The sequence below is a fragment of the Marmota marmota genome, unplaced genomic scaffold (assembly GCF_001458135.2).
Source record: "Marmota marmota marmota unplaced genomic scaffold, marMar, whole genome shotgun sequence".
Lineage (NCBI taxonomy): Eukaryota > Metazoa > Chordata > Mammalia > Rodentia > Sciuridae > Marmota > Marmota marmota.
In genome coordinates this window covers 7,885,051-7,903,645 of record NW_026000051.1, presented here as the reverse complement: position 1 = coordinate 7,903,645, position 18,595 = coordinate 7,885,051, and the positions used below count along the sequence as shown (strand labels likewise).

The 18,595-nt window shown below is 36.2% G+C and overlaps 1 protein-coding gene and 2 pseudogenes across 5 annotated transcripts in view; all 3 read right to left on the bottom strand.

The window, feature by feature from the left end:
* The window catches only part of LOC107152107 (spermatid perinuclear RNA binding protein), a 136,543-nt gene that overhangs the window by 82,247 nt on the left and 35,701 nt on the right, over nucleotides 1–18,595 (bottom strand). The gene's annotated exons all lie outside the window — the stretch shown is intronic.
* LOC107152192 lies at nucleotides 10,620–11,699 on the bottom strand (annotated as a pseudogene).
* LOC125619656 lies at nucleotides 11,302–16,768 on the bottom strand (annotated as a pseudogene).

Sequence of the window (18,595 nt, the reverse complement as noted above, 5' to 3'; positions counted from 1 at the left end):
AGAGTAATTGTTTTATTTCATAAAAATAAAACCAAAATAAAAAAGCTTTTTTTCTAATAGGTATAAATGTGATAAAACTATACAAAAACTGAAGGCAAGGTGGGCATAGTGGCACACGCCTTTAATCCCAGGAGTTCAGGAGGCTGAGACAGGATGATCCAGAGTTCAAAGCCAGCTTCAGCAACTTGGTGAGGCCCTAAGTAACTCAGTGAGACCCTGTCTGTAAAGAAAACAAAAAAAAGGGGGGAGCTGGGGATATGGTTCAGTGCCCCTGGATTCAATCCCCAGTATCTCCCCCCACAAAAAAAAAAGAAGGCAAGGAAATGATGAAGACCCTTTTAAGTTGTTTAGCCTAAATTTTTACTGAATTGAGTTTCTGTCCTCTTAAGTGAGAGGTGTGTGTGTGTGTGTGTCTAAACACACACACACACACACACATACACACATTTTTTTTTTTTTAAAGTCAAATTTACTTGACTGTGAACAGTTGATGGGCTAGGGACATAGCCTATAAGAACACCTGCCTATAAGGTGTGAGGCTGAGACAGGAGGATCCAGAGTTCAAAGCCAGCTTAGTGAGGCCCTAATAAGCAACTGAGTGAGTTGAGGGTTGAAGATGTGGCTCAGTGATTAAGAGAGGTGTGTGTGTGCGCGTGCCCCTCTCTCTCTCTCTCTCTCTCTCTCTCTCTCTCTCTCTCTCTCTCTATATATATATATATATATATATATATATATACATGCATACCTCGCTCCCCTCAAAAAAAAAAGAATTTGTTCTAAAAAGTTTCGACTGCTGCATTTAATGCTCTTCCAGTTAATATGGCATTTATAGAACTTTATATTCTATCTCTGACAGAAGTTCACGAGGGAAGCAGTGTATATGAATAATTGATAAGTACTCAAGAACAATGATTTTCACATGTGAAAAGGGTCCTCTTGTCCAAATTTCTACTGTAAAAACAAACTTCAAACCTCTAAATAATGTACTTAATAGCTGCAAGGCTTTAAACTATCTAATCATCGGGTAATACTGAGACAAAACAGAGACAGAGACAGAAAACACAGGGATAGAACAAACAATGCTAGCAAATGATATGAAATGAATTCAGTCATTTAAGTGTTGTTCTTCACTTGTCAAACACTCACAGGTCTCCAAGGCTTTCCTTAGACCCTTTACATCACTATCAAGAATAATAACCCTCAAATAATCATTCTAAGAACATTAAAGGTAATCTAGAAATAGGAACACTTCCTTCCTACATTATCAGTAGGCAATCAACAAAGCTACAAGTGAATAAATTTGAGTGTTAAATAAATATTTCCATATAGCATCATATGAAATAATTCTGATAGAGCATTATGCAAAATAAATTCAGCATCACAATCCTATGTAGTTCAAAGTCTTAACATTTGGCAGACAGAAAAGACAAACTTAAAAATTAAACACTTCTTGGAAGATTATGAGTGATGGAGATTAAATGCAAATTCAGGTCTCCTGACGGGTACTGTATTCACAGACAACTAAAGGGAAAAACACACTTAAGTCAGAAATTAGGTCTTCAGTGTTGGATGGCCATTTACAGCCATAAAGACCTTTTTTCTTCTGCCTCCGTGAATTCTGCTTTCTGAAAAATAATACCTCCTGCATGATATGCTCCCCAAGGCTACTGTGAAATAACATTCAGGAAAATAGTCTAAAAAGTACAATGTCTAAAAGAGGAAGATTACCCTTTTAACCTTCCAATTTTCTGAACTCAAGGAACAGTAATACAATACACCATGAGCTTGTGACTGGTTCTTTCTGTCTCTAACAAATTCTGCAATTCAAGACTACTACTAAATTTCCATAATTCTAAATATCCATTATTTTAGGACTAATAAAAGGAAAAGTATAACCACTTGATATTATTAAGACAGAAAAACAGAACAGGCTAAATTCCCTCAGCCTGAAAAAACCTCCCCAATAATCCCTAATAGTAATAATGTCAAAGCATTCAGCTACATATTTTACATGCATTACTTCATTTAATCCACATAAACCCTCTATGGAAACTACAATTATATCACTTGCACAGAGGAATTGATAATTTCAAGGAATGAAATAACTTATCTGAGATCAAGCAGCTAGTCAATGGCAGATGCAGAATTTGAACCAGATCACCTGTCTGCAGACATGGGGCTCCTTTATGACTCATAATGCCATAAAGTTTCTTCCAAAAAAGCCCACCTACCTCAATGCCAGCTCCATAGAAAGCCTCCCCTCATCATATCCCAAGCATAAAATTAATTCTTCTTTTTCTGTGCTCACAAAGCACTTTTTAGTTCCTTTCTGGCAACATCTGAACCTACTTACAGTCAAATGAACAAACGAAAATAAAAATCTGGGGGCTGAGGTTGTGGCTCAGTGGTAAGAGCCTAGAATGCGTGAGGCACTGGGTTCAATCCCTTCCACCACATAAAAATAAACAAATAAAATAAGGGTATTGTGTCCATCTGCAACTAAAAAAAAAAAAAATTTAAATCTTAAAATAAATAAAAATCTGTAATACACATACATAGATTGGAATACATATAACAACATACCATATACCAACATATGTGTATATACACCCACACACATATGTGTGTGTGAGTTAATGTGTTTAAGTATATTTTGTATATATAAAATCCTGGGGAGAGGTTCTTGTTTTTCTTTTGGAATTTAGGATTGAACCCAGGTATGCTTTGCCTCTGAGTTATACCTCCAGACCTTTTAACTTTGAATTTGAGACAAAGTTTTGCTAAATTGCAGAAACCAGCATCAAACTTGTGATCCTTCTGTCGCAGCTTCCGAAATAGCTGAGATTACAGGCATGTACCACTGCACCCAGTAAAATTAAAAACAAAATTTTACTTGAAATCCATATGCTTACTTTGCATTGTAGTTTCTGGTATCCGCATCTTAGCCCCTATTCCTTACCCACCTCATTAATAATCAGAGATTCTGGTCTAAATAGTGATTACCACCATTCGAGGGTTAATGGCCTTGAGCAAACATACAAATTCTCTGAATCTCAGGTTCTTCATCTCTGAATAACCACTTTACTTCAGAGGAGTTTTTTGTTGTTGTTGTTGTTGTTGTTAAATTTTTCTGCAGTTGCAGATGGACAGAATGCCTTTATTTCATTTGTTATATGATGCTAAAAATTGAACCCAATGCCTCACTAAGCAAGCACTCTGCTACTAAGCCACAACCCCCCCATACTTCAGAGTTATTTTAAAACTGGACAATCTTGTCTTTAAAGAGCTCAATGGAGAGATTAAATAGTTTGCCCAAAATCAAGGGCTAATGAGTATCAGAGCAAAGATATAAATTCAAGCTTATGTTTCATAACCTGTGTTACTAAGTCAGTTGCGTGATTCCAAAGTCCAATTTTTAAGCACTTCCTACATAGCTCCCCAACTCATTATGGCCTCCCAGATCTTAATTCTCAATGCTTGGAGTCAGGACAGGGATCTGAACCATGAAAACTTCATTTATAGTCCAATGAATGTTTCTTGCATTGATTATGAGAACTCAATAAATACAGTATTGGTAATATTCTAAAACTGCATGAGCAAGGCGGCACTCAGTTTCCAAGTGAGATTTCAGACTCTTGCCTTTACGAAGTTAGTTCTACTTCCAATTCTCAATAACATTAAAATAAACTATTTCATAAATCTGATTTCTCACTCTTCTGCTAAAAATAATATTCAATTGTACTTACTCTATAATAACTACCTACTCTCACTAATAAAATGTTTAACCCTTGAAATTAAATTTTTCAAAATACCATCCTTAACTTCTTAAGTTATGAAAGAAATGATCATAACTCTCCACAATAACCATACACTCAACATAGATAATGCCTTCTCCCTAGGAATCATCTCCCCTGATCTTGACACCTTTACCCTCTTCCTAACCCTATGCCTAGTTTGGACTCAATTAAGGAGCACTTCTATGTGCTCTCACGGAATCAGTTTTGTCTTATGTTGTACCACTTATCAGCTCTCTACGTACATGTTCCTTGAAGCCAGATATGCTTTGTTCTCTGCTATATCCCTAGTACATATCACAACACCTAGATAATAGGTTCTCAAATATTTGTAAAATCAATAAACAAATGAATAAATGACTGACAACCCACTTATAACTTTAATACCTCTGGTGAAGAATATGTGCAAGTCCTCATCATTCTCTATAGCTGTAGCACAGCTAGACACATAACTTAAAAACAGTCTTGTCACTGATTCTCTCTACCAGCTCTAAGCATTTTACACACCATGACCATAGCTGCAGTGTGCTTATCACTTTTTACTGAGAAGCAAATCCAAGTTTACAGGAATATGCTTTAAAATTGAAATGCTGACCACAGTCATCCTAAAGGGTGCTTTATTTCCAAATAATTCATTTAAGAGAACTGTTCACATAGATAGCAAGCACTGCTACCATGTCATGCACAATTGCATGACCAACTTTGTAAGCTGACCACCTTGACAAATGAATCTTCATTTTTTGATCTCCCATGTTTCACAGAATAGACAAGATGCTTTACACTAATCATGCAATTTAACATTTACATCAACACTACAAGGGGAAAACCATATGATTTGTCTTCATTTTAAGAATTAAGAACAGAAACTCAAATAATTAAATAACTTGTCCAAAGGCACATAGGGGCAAATCTACAATTTGAACCCAAGTATGCTATATGCCAAAACCTGTGGTCCTCCAAACTAAAATGCCCTGAAGTAAAATACAGCCACCTTATCTGCCTCATAATTATTATGAATCAATTAAAAATTGCTCTAAGAGTGGGGGATGTAGCTCAAAAATCAAGTGCTTGCCCAGCATGTGCAAGCCCTGTGTTCAATCCCCATACCACAAAAAATAAAGAATGAATGAACTAAGGAGTCAGGAAGAAATGATCATCCAGTAACATAAAATGTAAAGCTAGGTTTTCCATTTAGCATTATTTATACTGCAAAGACAACCTAAAAGATAAAAGCAGCTTTAAGAATCACTATAAAGGGCTAAGGATGTGGCTCAAGGGGTAGAGCGCTCGCCTAGCATGCGTGAGGCACTGGGTTCATTTCTCAGCACCACATAAAGATAAAATAAAGATATTTAAAAAAAAAAAAGAATCACTATAAAAATGAATAAGAGCCATAGAAACCTAAATGATATTGTCATATGAAAATGTAAGATGGGTTTAAAAAAAATGTTATTCAAAATTATGGAATAGGGGCTGGGGTTGTGGCTTAGCGTTAGAGAGCTCTTCTAGCACATGTGAGGCGCTGGGTTTGATCCTCAGTACCACATAAAAATAAATTTAAAAAGGTGTTGTGTCCTACAACTAAAAAAATATATATTAAAAAATTATGGAATAGATGGAAAATCTGTTAACAGGAGAGTTAAAGGTTAGGAAAGTACATTAGAAAGGGGGAAAAAGTCTCTTATTCCAAGATAACAGGCCATATTCAAAAACACTCCTTTGCCAATTTATAAAAAACAAAAGGATTATGGAAACAAATAGGATGTGGCTCAAGTGGTAGCGCACTCACCTAGCATGCACAGGCACTGGGTTTGATTCTCAACACCACATAAAAACAAAATAAAGATATTGTATCCACCTAAATCTAAAAAATAAATATATAAAAAAAAAAAGAAATACTGGTAACAGACCAGAGCAGACCTATAATACATTCTTAAGAAATACACCATGTGTTTTAATTCTTCTGGACTTACTGAATGTCCACTGAAAGGCAAATTCTCTAGCCAATGCAAATTTACATGATCCTTAATAAACAATCACATGATAAAGTTAAACCTCACTTAAAATTACAATTAGCTACTCATTAATTTCCCTAAAAGCATTTAATGCTGAACTCATCTACTATTAAAAATAAGTGGTGGGGCTGAGGATGTGGCTCAAGGGGTAGCGCACTCGCCTGGCATGCGTGCGGCCCAGGTTCGATGCTCAGCACCACATACAAACAAAGATGTTATGTCCGCCGAAACTAAAAAATAAATACTAAAAGTTCTCTATAAATAAATAAATAAATAAGTGGTGCCCATTCTCAAATTACTTCCCATTGCCCGTCATGACAATATTTGAAGATGGTGGCCTTTTAATATTGCAAATCCACACTGGCTTCTCTGCCACATGTTTGCTTTTCAACTTCTTAAAGATTAATGAACTGTCACGTAAACGCTTTTCTTGCCTATTAGTCTTGATGCTTCAAAAACTTTAAAAAATTTCCTTTGGAATAAAATTTTAACAGAGTAGGCAGTTCTTTATACTTCAAATTAAACAGTGTCCACAGATGATATTTCCAAATTGAGCAACCACATTTTTCTTATGACATTTTTAGGGATTTCTTTTTTGATTTGAACTAATAGTAACTTCTTCCCTTTTTTCTACAATTCTTAGAATGTTTGCTTTGCTTCACCATTGTTTTTATTAACAAAATGAATTAACTTTGAAGAGTGAACTAAAATGACACAGAATATGTAATAACAAAATGATGTACAGGGCAAATAACCTTTAAGTGAACTGTTAGTTATACAGTAAATACAACTTTAAGGGTTTTAATTTGCTGTTAAATACAGAAGTATTAAAATATAATATGGTTACTAATATGTATTCTACTGGTGACCAGAATTGTGATTACCCACATGCCAGACATTAGGGTGAATATTAACATGAATTTGGTAATGATTAAGATGATAATAACAGATTATGCCTAACACTTAAATAGAGCTTACTATGTTCCAGGCACTGTTCTAAATACACTGCACATATTATTTCATTTAATCTTCACAACAACCCTCCAAAGTAAGTACTATTATTTCCAATTTACAATGAGAAGACGGGAGACTTTGAAAAGTTAACTAAATTACCCACAATATAAGCAAGAAACTGACAAAGCTGTAATTGAAATTTTGGTTGGAATTAGTCAAGCTGTTGTCCTCTAAATAATCATTGAATCACCCCACTCCCAAACAATTCTTCAAAATACTACCTATTCCCTAAATGATAAAGAAACAAAATTTATGGTACTCCCATAACAAGGCACCCATCTCACATACAATTTTATAGCCAAAAACAATATTTAAACTTCAACTATAGCTAAATTGATATTGCCATCAGTCCCTCAAATCCATCATTCACTCCTCTACATCTTTCTTCATAACTTTACTCCTGACTAAAATAACCTCTACAATTTTCACCCCAAACTCTGCCTGAGATTCAAACCAAATTCCACCTCATTCATAAGACAGGTCCAGTCTGAAATTGTTTGCATAAACTCTTATTATTACAACAAGCTATCATTATTAATTACATACAACCTCATATTTCAACTTTACATATGCTTTTCTCCAAACTATAAGCTGAGGGCCATAACTATGCCTCAAAATCTAGTATACCTATAAAAGCTGAAAAAATACTGTTAAAAACAGATGAAAATGCATTTTGACTTAGTTAGAGCTAGTAAGGCAAAGTAAGTAAAGTAAAAGCTTTTTGTGACAGAACTGAATTTTAATCTAATCCATTTTTAAATTTTTTTTTTGTAGTTGTAGATGGACAGAATGTCTTTATTTATTTTTATGAGGTGCTGAGGATTGAACTCAGTGCCTCACGCATGCTAGGCAAGCGCTCTGCCACTCAGCTACAGCCCCAGCCCTAATCTAATATTTTCTAACTATTTGACAGTGGTAAATAATCCTAAATTTATATTCTCGTCTATACAAACAAAAGTAAAACCTAGATCTCAGAGTTGTTACAAAATTTAAATGAGAAAATAGATTACCTTGAAAGAAGGGATAGACTGACAGTTCTCAGTGTTAATAATAAAAGCTAGAAAACTGAGAAACAGCATCTTTAATGTGCTTAAAAAAAAATAAATGCCCATAAAGAATTCTATACCCAATGTATATATTCCTACAAGAATGAATGCAAGCAAAAGCATTTTCAGAAAAACAAAACAGACTATACCATCAGCTAACTGGTACTAAGATAAAATTCTAAAAGGTATTCTTAAGGGTAAAAAAAATTACAAAAGATCAAAGGTCTGAAATTCAGACACGAAAACAGCTGAGAAAATGCTACAAATATGGGTAAATCCTAGTGAATACTAACAACTCTACTATTATTAAAACAGTATTTAATACTTTAACTAATTCTATATATTAAGTATTTAGAATAAAGTATACAAATAAAATTAAGCATAGGTTGAAAAAGGGGTAAAGGGACTCTAAGATGCATACAATGCCAGGATAAAGATTAATAATAGTATCTATTAACAATAATTCAAAGATGTACACTGCCATCTACGTCCACCATTGGGTGCAACGATAGGGAATTCATGCATTTTAAGTTCGCTCAATAATAAGATGTGTATCCTCCAACAAGTTTCCTATTTCTGCACTTTTTTCCCCAAAGGAAAATGAGAGGTTGAATTATATGATCTCTTAAGATACTTTAGACTCTCATTTTATTATCAACATTTTTTAAAATCCACCTCTTTTTCCTGCTCTACTTTTATCATCATAGTCTTAGCATCAGGAAACATAGAAATGATAGGCTTTTTAATATTTTATTTTTGTTGATGAACATTTATTTATTTATTTATTTATTTATTTATTTATTTATTTATACATGGTACTGAAAAATCAAACCCAGTGCTTCACACATGCTAGGCAAGTGCTCTACCACTGGAGCCACAATCCTAGCCCAGCAGTTTGTTGTTTTGGTTTTTTGTTTTGTTTTGTTTTTATTTATTTAGATATATGTGACAGCAGAATGCATTTTGATTCACTGTACACAACAGCAGCACAATTTTTCATTTCTCTGATTGTACACAATGTAGCATCACACTATATGTGCAGTCATACATATATCTAGGGTAATAATGTCCACCACATTCCATCATCTTTCCTGTCCCCATACTCCCTTCCCCCGTCTGTCCTTCACCCTTGCCCAAAGTTCCTCCATTTTTCCCCTTCCCCCACTCCCACTATGGATCAGCATCAACATATCAGAGAGAACATTTGGCCTCTGGTTTTTTGGGATTGGCTTACTTGGCTTAGCATGATATTCTGCAACTCCATCAATTTACCCCAGCAGGTTTCTTTTTAAAGCTTAGTATTAAATATTAAATCTTTCCTCAGTTTAATTTTACCTTACTCTGCCAAGAAAAAAAAAAATTAAAATGCAAGTTATTTGAAGCCTGGACACACTTCCATGATTTGTTGTGCTATGTAAAATTTGGTGTCTGTATTCTTCCTGCTTTGTAAGCAGATCAAGGCCCAAGAAAGATGGGAAAAGGTTATAACTGTTTCTGGAAAGTGTGCTACAGGGGACTGGGGCTGTATCTCAGTGGCAAAGCACTTGCCTAGCATATGTGAAGCACTGAATTCAATCCTTAGCACCACATGAAATCAAATAAAGGCATGCTGTCCATCTACAACTACAGAAAAAAAAATTTTTTTTTTAAAGAAAAATATGGAGCTGGGGATGTGGCTCAGTGGTAAAGCACTTGCCTAGTATGTGTGAGGAACTGGGTTTGATGATTCTCAGCACCACATAAAAATAAATAAAGGCCTGGGGATGTGGCTCAAGTGGTAATGCGCTTATCTGGCATGCGCGGGGCGCTGGGTTCGATCTTCAGCACCACATAAAATAAAAAGATGTTGTGTCTACCGAAAACTGAAAAATAAATATTTAAAAAAATTCTCTCTCAAATAAATGAATAAATAAATAAATAGATAGATAGATAAATAGATAAATAAATAAATAAATAAAATAAAGGCATTGTATCCATCTACAACTAAAAAATAAATATTTTTTAAAAAATGAACAGCTTCCCATTTCACTCACAGTACAGGTTTTGGGCCTAAAAGGACTCACATGATCTGCTCCCTTCCATTCATTTTCTTTATCTCTCAGACCTCATCTCTAGCTGGTCCCCACACCCGTCACCCGAATTCAGCTGCTCTCCTCGGGAGACTCTGAACTGGCGGTCACCATGCTTACGCCCCTACAACATGGCCTTAGAAAAGCTCAGGAAGCCAGGGAAGACATTACAGGGTTTCAGCTTTTCTGTGTCTTTGAACAGATTAACAAACATAGGCATCTGGTATTTCATCTGGAGTGGTTCTCATGCTTGTTGTGGGTGGGTGACTGCCTAGGAGGGTGATAACTGTGTTGACCATCCCACCCTCCCCAGCTAGAAATGGAAAGTTTATTGCCCACTGGCTATGAAAAAGAGCTGAAGCTTGACTGGCACTGAATTATCTAAGAAGTTTCTTCTGGAAACATGAAACTCGGACTCTTCCTGTCACTTCAACAAAGAAGTTATTTTTAAAAGCACTTGGGTTCAGGGGCGGGGAGCAGGGCTCAGAGGTAGAGTGCTTGCCTACCATGTGTGAGGCATTGGGTTCAATCCTCAGCACCACATACAAATAAAATATTGTGTTTGCCTGTAATTAAAAAATAAATATTAAAAAAAAAAAAAGAAGAAAAAGCACTTAGGAAGTTCCTCCTCCACCCCAAGGTGGGAAGGCTTAGAGAAGTACGGCCTAGAAGGTGGCCGTATCAGAATTCCTGAAGGTTAGAGACCCCACAGAAGTAGACCAAATCTGCTGCAACCATCAAGACATGGAAAATCTGATGCAACTGGAACCAAGTGTTAAACCACGTTAAAGAGCTCAAGAATCCAAGCAGCATAAAGGCCAGCTCCCATGATATACATCATAGCCATGAGGAAGAACCAGCCCATCTGGCCCACTGTAGTGGCCTTGATAAATCCCTAAGTAATAATGAAGTGCATGGTGAGTATAACATCACTCAAGCCAAGTTCCAGGAACATGCCTGCTCTTTTCTGCTCGTGCTTAGGAGTGGCAAACCAGTCCCACTATGCCACAAAGATGGCAGAGATACCCAGGACACAGATGATGGAAAGGTAGAAGAATCGAGGCTATGGGGAACAGTAAAAGGAGTAATAAGAGTCAGGGGACAAAGTTCCCCATAATCAGGAGAGCAATTAAGGAATAGTCCAGTTTGGAAAAAGTATGTGAGACATTCTCTGAATGACAACAGACAATGTGGAAAAACCAGAAGAGCACTATACCCAAAAATATGCCAAAAAACACTTTCTCCTGAAGAGAGGCCATGAAATACATATTTGGTCTAAGCATGGTCAAGATTCCCAAAAAGAGAAACAGCACGAAACAAGTAGACAGCTCCAGGGGTTGCCAGGTCCTGTGAGTATGTGGAAGAGGCTGCTTTTATTTCAATAACAGTGGAATGTTTATTTGAAAACTATCTTCTGTGTTAAACCTTATCTAGAAAACTAGAATAGGGTCACTGTGGTGGATGTGCAGTTCTTTGGAGTCCCTAAGATTCCTAGAGAACTAGTGAAGACCACTTATCCAGTAGGTTGGCACTTATTGTGAAAAGTTCAGGGGGTGTCATGATGCCTAAGGTTCTAGCTTTTGGGTTTGAAAAAACAAAGTAGGACTGTAGCAGGCTCATTTCTCCAGTCCAGGTAAGGGCAGCAGGACTCCAGGCATTGGGGCACTGGTGTCTTTGTCCAAGATATCATCTGCCTCATTTCACCCTCTGGCCAGCAGCCACACCCTGCCACTCACAGGGTAGAAAACTTATCTTCACCATCTAACAATTGAGTTTAATCTTTTAAAGATATGAATTCCAAAGTTGAAAGCTGTGGCATCACTTTCTTTTTTCTTGCCCTTAAAAGGCATCATCTGGTATATTCTTGTATCAATAAAGATTGTTCAAGTTCAGATCCTGATATAGGATCAACAGGTCTAAAAGCTGACCCTAAAGCAGGAGTTTGGGGGATGATTTATAGTGGAATCATCAAACAGACCTCCTTCTCATAGATGTCAGGGATCATTCCCACTGGGGAGCTAACCATGTGTACAGTATTCTTGTCATACTGCTGAATGGTAGATGAGCTGCTCCCAAAAGCCACCGCTGGGTTGGATGATGGGCCGACATGACTAGGTCCACAGGGTACTTCACGAGGTCGGAAAGGTACAAAGTGGTTGAGTGGCTCATGCCACTGGCACACTATAGCAGTGTACAGCTCTGCTTCATTTCCATACTGTGGATATGGTGGATGAAGGGTTCAAAGAAGTCATAGAGCTGAGAGATGCGTACATCAGCCACAGGCACATATGTGGACTGGATATCCTCATAAGAAGGTATTTACCATCTCTACTGAGACGTTGATGACTGAAGTGATCTGATTGCTGGATAGCAAGAGTTTGTTATTGGCAGCCACACCAATGCTGATGTACAGGCTTCTGGTGATCTGTGAGAAGCCACTGACTGAGGGCTGCCCGAACTAAACTAAAAAGGTACACAGGGGTGCTGTCATCAAAGCGGTAGGTCAGCAGCTGGTGACATATGAGGCCTGCATCTTTCTACTAAGCTGTGTCCATGGAAAATTCTCTCCAACAGGAGTGTGAGGGGGTTCATTCATGAAGAAGCAGCATCGATTATACCCAGGCAAGGGTTTCAGGGAGAAGTCAGTTCCAATTCTAATCCCAGGGGCCAAAATCCCAGCTGGCCCAGCAAACTGGTTTCCTCAAGGGGAAGAATCAGCTACCCAGAAGATGCTCATAAAGCAAGCCCAAAATGAGGGCATGAGTGGTCTGTGGCCATGTAACAGATGGTCATTATCCTTCAGTCATTCAAGAAGTACGTTATATGGGATTGACCCTCCAACGCCCCTCCCAGACTTCACACACTAACTAACTCCATCTTCTCCATGGCATAGTGGGCCTGCAGGCAAAGCATCAGTGCCCATACCTCTTCTTCTTCTTGGGGCCCTGGGCATATTTGTTCTTCTTCAGCCTTGTTTGGGTTGGACCTGCTAGGACTTCTCTTCTAGCAGCAGTCCCAGTTGAGCCAATTCCACTGAGTCAGTTTCCCTATTACTGGCAGAAGCCCCAACTGCCCTGTGCCACCACAGATCCTTTGTATGAAGATATCTGGTAGGTATCTCAAGTTTCAGCTTGAGAAAAGGCTGGTGTCTCTCAGTCCCAGGGGCAGAGAATTTCCTGTGATGGCAAACGAGTCCTGTGGGCAGGCGTGCTGAGGGCTGCGGTCCCCCAACTACATCCCACAGCATTGGAGGCCACCTATAACCAAGTGGCCCAGGATCTTCAGCACTCTCCTGGCACTGGAAGGAGCACATGATCCACCTTTCATTTTCAAACATTAATAGAAAATGTTCAAGAATATTATAATTAACACCTTTATACCCTTCACTTGACTTCACCAATAGCTGAGATTTTGCCACGTGTGCTATAACTATTTTTTGTGAAACCATTTAAAAGTAAGCTGCAGTCCCCTTGACCTCATCTCAACCTAAATACTTCTACATCTTCTAAGAATCAGATCACTCTCCCTCACAACCACAATACCATTATCACAGCTAAGAAAATTAACAGTTCAATGATATCAATAAAGACATAATAAATTTTCTCTACTTGTTTCCCAAATCTTTTAAAAGTTTTTTAATCCGAAATGCAATCAAAATTCACATACAGTATTTTTTGTCTCATCTAGTCTCTTTTAAGCTAGAACTGTCTCCTTTATCTTTGTTTTTTCATGTCAATGATTACATGTCCAGACCAACTGCCCACATTCTGATTCTTCTAACTGTTGCCTCATTCCTAGCAACGATGTACACATATGTGATATTGTGTGTTTCAGTTCTGAGGGTAATTGATATCAGTTCATTGATCTTAAATTTAATTACTTGATTAAGGTAGTAAATGTCAGATCTCTATACTATGAACTTTCTCTTTCACAAATAATGGTGACATGATTCTTTGAAACTATGTGAATATCCTGTTTCCCAACAACCTAAACATCCACTGATACTTGCTTGAACCCAATTATTACATTTGACTATGCAGAAAGGTAATTTCCTAATCTTACATATTCCTTTCACATATATAACCTGGCCATCTTCTGCAAAGAGCTCCACCTTTCTCATTCCCTTTGTCCCCTTCTCTAGCTCTCTGTGAACCTTATTTTTGATATAATGTCTACTACCATCATGCTTTGTGATACCCAAATTGTCCCAAATTTGATGAGTGGTAGCCTTTACAAGTAAATGTCTGTGCCTTATCCTAGTCTTTTCCTTATTTTTTGATAAAATATCCCAGACTGTTGCTGATCATAATCTAGAATGACACAATCTTGAAAGCCATAATCCCAAATGTTAAAATCTTGAAAGATCAAAACTGTTGTTTAAAATTCTCAAAATTACAATCTCAAAATACTAAAAATCCCCAAATGTGGAAGTCCTAAAAATCCCCAAAACCACAATTTCCATTTTTAAAAAGGCAAAGAGGAGGAAAAAGCCAAATTCTTTTTAAATTAAAAATTTTTTCTTATTGCTATATAATATACCAATAAGAAAAACTTTTTAATTTAAAAACGTGTTATTTATTGGCATTGGCATTCCTTCTGGCTGATGAAATTCCAGCACCCTTTAATAAGTTAAAGCTTCATTTGGTTGGGCACAATGGTACACACTTGTTAATCTCAAAGCCTAGGGAGATTGAGACAGGAGGATCTCAAGTTGAGGCCAGCTTCAGCAACTTGATAAGACCATGTCTCAAAATATATATATATATTTTAAAAAAAAGGGAATGGAGATGTAGCTCTGTGGTAGAGCACCTATGGAGTCAATCCCCACCACCACCATAAAGGGGGGTGGAGGAGAAGCTGCATTTACCTAAAGAAGCCAGCCAAGTTATTGACTAGTTCAAAAATAAATTATGTGCACCACAGGATAAGACACTTAAGTAACAGAGTTGTTAGTTTATCACCAGTATTGTTTCTGCCGGATTTGTGGCCTATCTATGAGCACAAACAGGATGAATTACCATATACCCAAAACACCACAGAAGCATGACACAAAATTTAGTATGGAATGTTTGATATGTACCAGATGATAGAATTTTGAAAAGAGCAGCAGCACACTGAAAATGAATGTGAACCTATGCTCCAAGGACTGTCGTGACCTTAAAAAAAAAAAAAAAAAAAAGCAGCTATTCATCCATATATGAGACTTCAAAATATAGTTAATTAAACAGTTAAATTCAGCCAGTTCTTATAGACTACCTCCATGCAACTGCCCATAATCACCCTTCAATACACTTTTTCATATTAATTTCTCTTTTTAAGTTTTGGGGTTTTTTTAAGCTCCCCCCGCCAACATACACATACACACTGTTTTAAATTGTATTATTTTATACAATTCACTATACTAGGCATTTCATCTTTGCATCATTTCCAATATTGAAGGTATATACTACGCAGAAAATTTTAAGAGTCCTAATTCATTATATGTATTTTTTTTCAAATCTGACTCCTTGAAAGTGCATTTTCACAATAATGACTTTGTGCATAAGCATTGTACATATACACTTATGAAAAATAAAAATTCTCCAAATTTCAGCTTTTTGGGTGACCATTAATTAGTACGTTTCAAAATTCTGAATACTGTAATGCCACAGGATACAGAGTATAAAAAAGAAATCATCTAATCATATTAATATATTAGTTTAAAAAAACTACAAGGTAGATGAAAGCCCCATTTCATAAAGAAATTAAAACAACAAGATTAAAGTTTGTTTTGTTTTGTTTTGCAGTGTTAGGGCTCCAACCCAGGGTTCTTGTGCATGCTGGGCAAGCATTTCACCTCAGAGCTACACCCTGAGTTTTATCATCAAGGTTTTTGATCAATCTCATCAAGAGACTTAGGTTGGGCTGGGATTGTGGCTCAGCGGTAGAGAACTTGTCTAGCAGGTATGAGATCCTGGATTTGAATCTCAACACTGCATATAAATAAGTACATATAAATAAGTGAATAAAATAAAGGTTCATCAACAACTAAAAATATACATTATATATAAAAACAATAATTTTTAAAAAGACTTGGGTTATCTGTCATGGTAATTCAAATGACCACAATTATAAAGTTTGGTACATGCAATTACAAACCACATTGATATTTGTTTATGCAATCTGTTATTTGAACTATTTCTTCATGAATAGGGTTTATCTACTTAAAACTTATGCCTAAAAAAAATAATAACTTACGCCTACACAACTGTCACTAGTATGCCTTAGTATTTATGTTTTTTAATATGTATATCATTGCCTATTTTATTGTATAAAGGGATCTATACATTGTTCTGTTTTATGTTCTCAGATGTAAGATAAATGTATTTTTAAATAAATTTGCTTTTTTCAGGAGTTATATTTTGGGAATTGTGATCCTCTTTAAGATTTTAAACTTTAGGGATTTTGACCTTTAAGGATCTCAACATTCAGGATTATGGTAATAAGGATTGTGACTTTCTGGATTATTGATCAAACCCATCCAGACTCAGTACTTTTTTGGCCCCACACCTGGAATCAGCCATTTCTCAAGGTTCCTTCTAGAGAGAAACAGAATTAAAAACCCAATCTATGGGCACTAACTAGGTATGTTTGTCTCTTCTGGCTGTCATTGCTTCTACCCTTTTGGTGGATAAAGCAAGAAAATACATTTATTTCATATGGATAATCCAAATTCCAACTTAACTTTACAGAATGTTTTGTTGTTCTTGTTGTTATTCTTGGTTTCATTTCTTTTTGACTAAAAATACTGAAGCTTGGGACTGAGGTTGTGGCTCAGTGGTAGCACACTTGCCTAGTATGCGTGAGACACTGGGTTCAATTCTCAGCACCACATACAAATAAAATAAAGATCCATCAACAACTAAAATATATTTTTTAAAAAATTTAAAAAATATTGAAGCTAACTATTAATTTACATTTAATTGATGTTTTATAATAAAAACTATCAAGAGCAATGCAGTGTATTTTGTAGGACAAGCCTTAAGAGATGAGACATTTCATACCACTTTATGTTTTATTTATTTCTAATGTAAGCAGAACTAAAAGTGCTAGCACAAAAAACAATGCAAAAGAGAATACAGAACCACTCCAGAGATACTATAGAATTACACATGGGTTACAAGAGCAGAAGCTGAATTTCCTTTCATATATCATACACTATGTGTTTCAAAACTCTTGAATCTTGTAATGTCAAAGAATATACAGAGAATTATAAAAATCTACTCATATTTGCATATTAGTTCCAATCATCACAAGATAAAAGAAAGACGAAAACCCTATTTCATTAAAAAATTTAAACTACAAGATTAAACTGACCAAAGTCACATAATCACGTCTTGTATATCTGTCTCCAATTCAGGGCGGAGAACACCTCTCTAAACAAAAACACATTCCTTGTTCAATGGATAAAACACCTTCCAAATAACTCTCTCCCAACTCAGGAAGTAAAAATGGCTACCAATTACCTACAGATTCAGATCACATTCCACCTGAATTAAATAATCCTATCACTCTCTGTTTCCATCACTTCTAATTCCACTCAGACCAGTAAGTTCTCACTTCTAAAAACTGTCGAGATTATTCCATCTCCAGACATACTTCTACTCATTTTTCCATGCAACTTCACTATATGTCTTTTGTGCCTGTACTAAGATAATAGAGGTAAAACATGAAATCTCCCTCAAAGAGATAATGAAAGAGATACACAACTGATTAGGTAAACTCGAACAAGTATTATCTTGTGGCACAAAGTCCTTCTGAAGCACAAAAAGATTTTTAAAAAAAAAGATATATATGACCAATAAAAACTCATGTATACCATGAGAAGAAAGAGAAAATGGCAAAACTACTTTAGAAAAATTTTGGCAGGTTCTCCTACCTAAAGCTGAACACACAAAGAATCCATGGCCCACTAAATCGACCCATGTTATATACCCACAGAAATGTACATGTGCAAGCCAAAAAAGACAAGTACATAACACCACCTAACTGATATTAGTCAAAAAAACTAGAAATAGCTTATATGTCCATCAATAGTACAATGGATAGTGTTGTATTTGTATAATGGAACAATATCAACAAACTCCTGCTACACAAAAAGAAAATGGATGGGGCTGGGGCTGTAGCTCAGTGGTAGAGCGCTTGCCTCACATGTCTGAGGCACTCCGTTCAATCCTCAGCACCACATAAAAATAAATAAATAAAAAACAGATATTGTATTCATCTACGCTAAAAAAAAATTAAAAAAAAAAAAAGAAAAGAAAAGAGATGAACCTCACAAAGCCTGAAAGAAAGAAAACATACACCCAGAATATACAGCTTTGATTAAAGCTTGAAAATAGACAAAACTTTCTAGGCACAGTGATACATGCTATAATCCCAGTTACTTGGGAAACTGAGGCAAGAGGATCCAGCCTAAGCAACTGAAAAAGAACCTGTTTCCAGAAAATAAAAAATTTTTTAAAGGGATATAGCTCAGTGGTAGAGCACTTGCCTAGCATGTATAAGGCCCTGGATTCCATCACCAGTACTACACACACAAAAAAAAAACAAAAAAAAAAACAAAAAAAACATTAAACCAGTTAAATAAAGTCAGAATAAATAATGATTACCTGGTA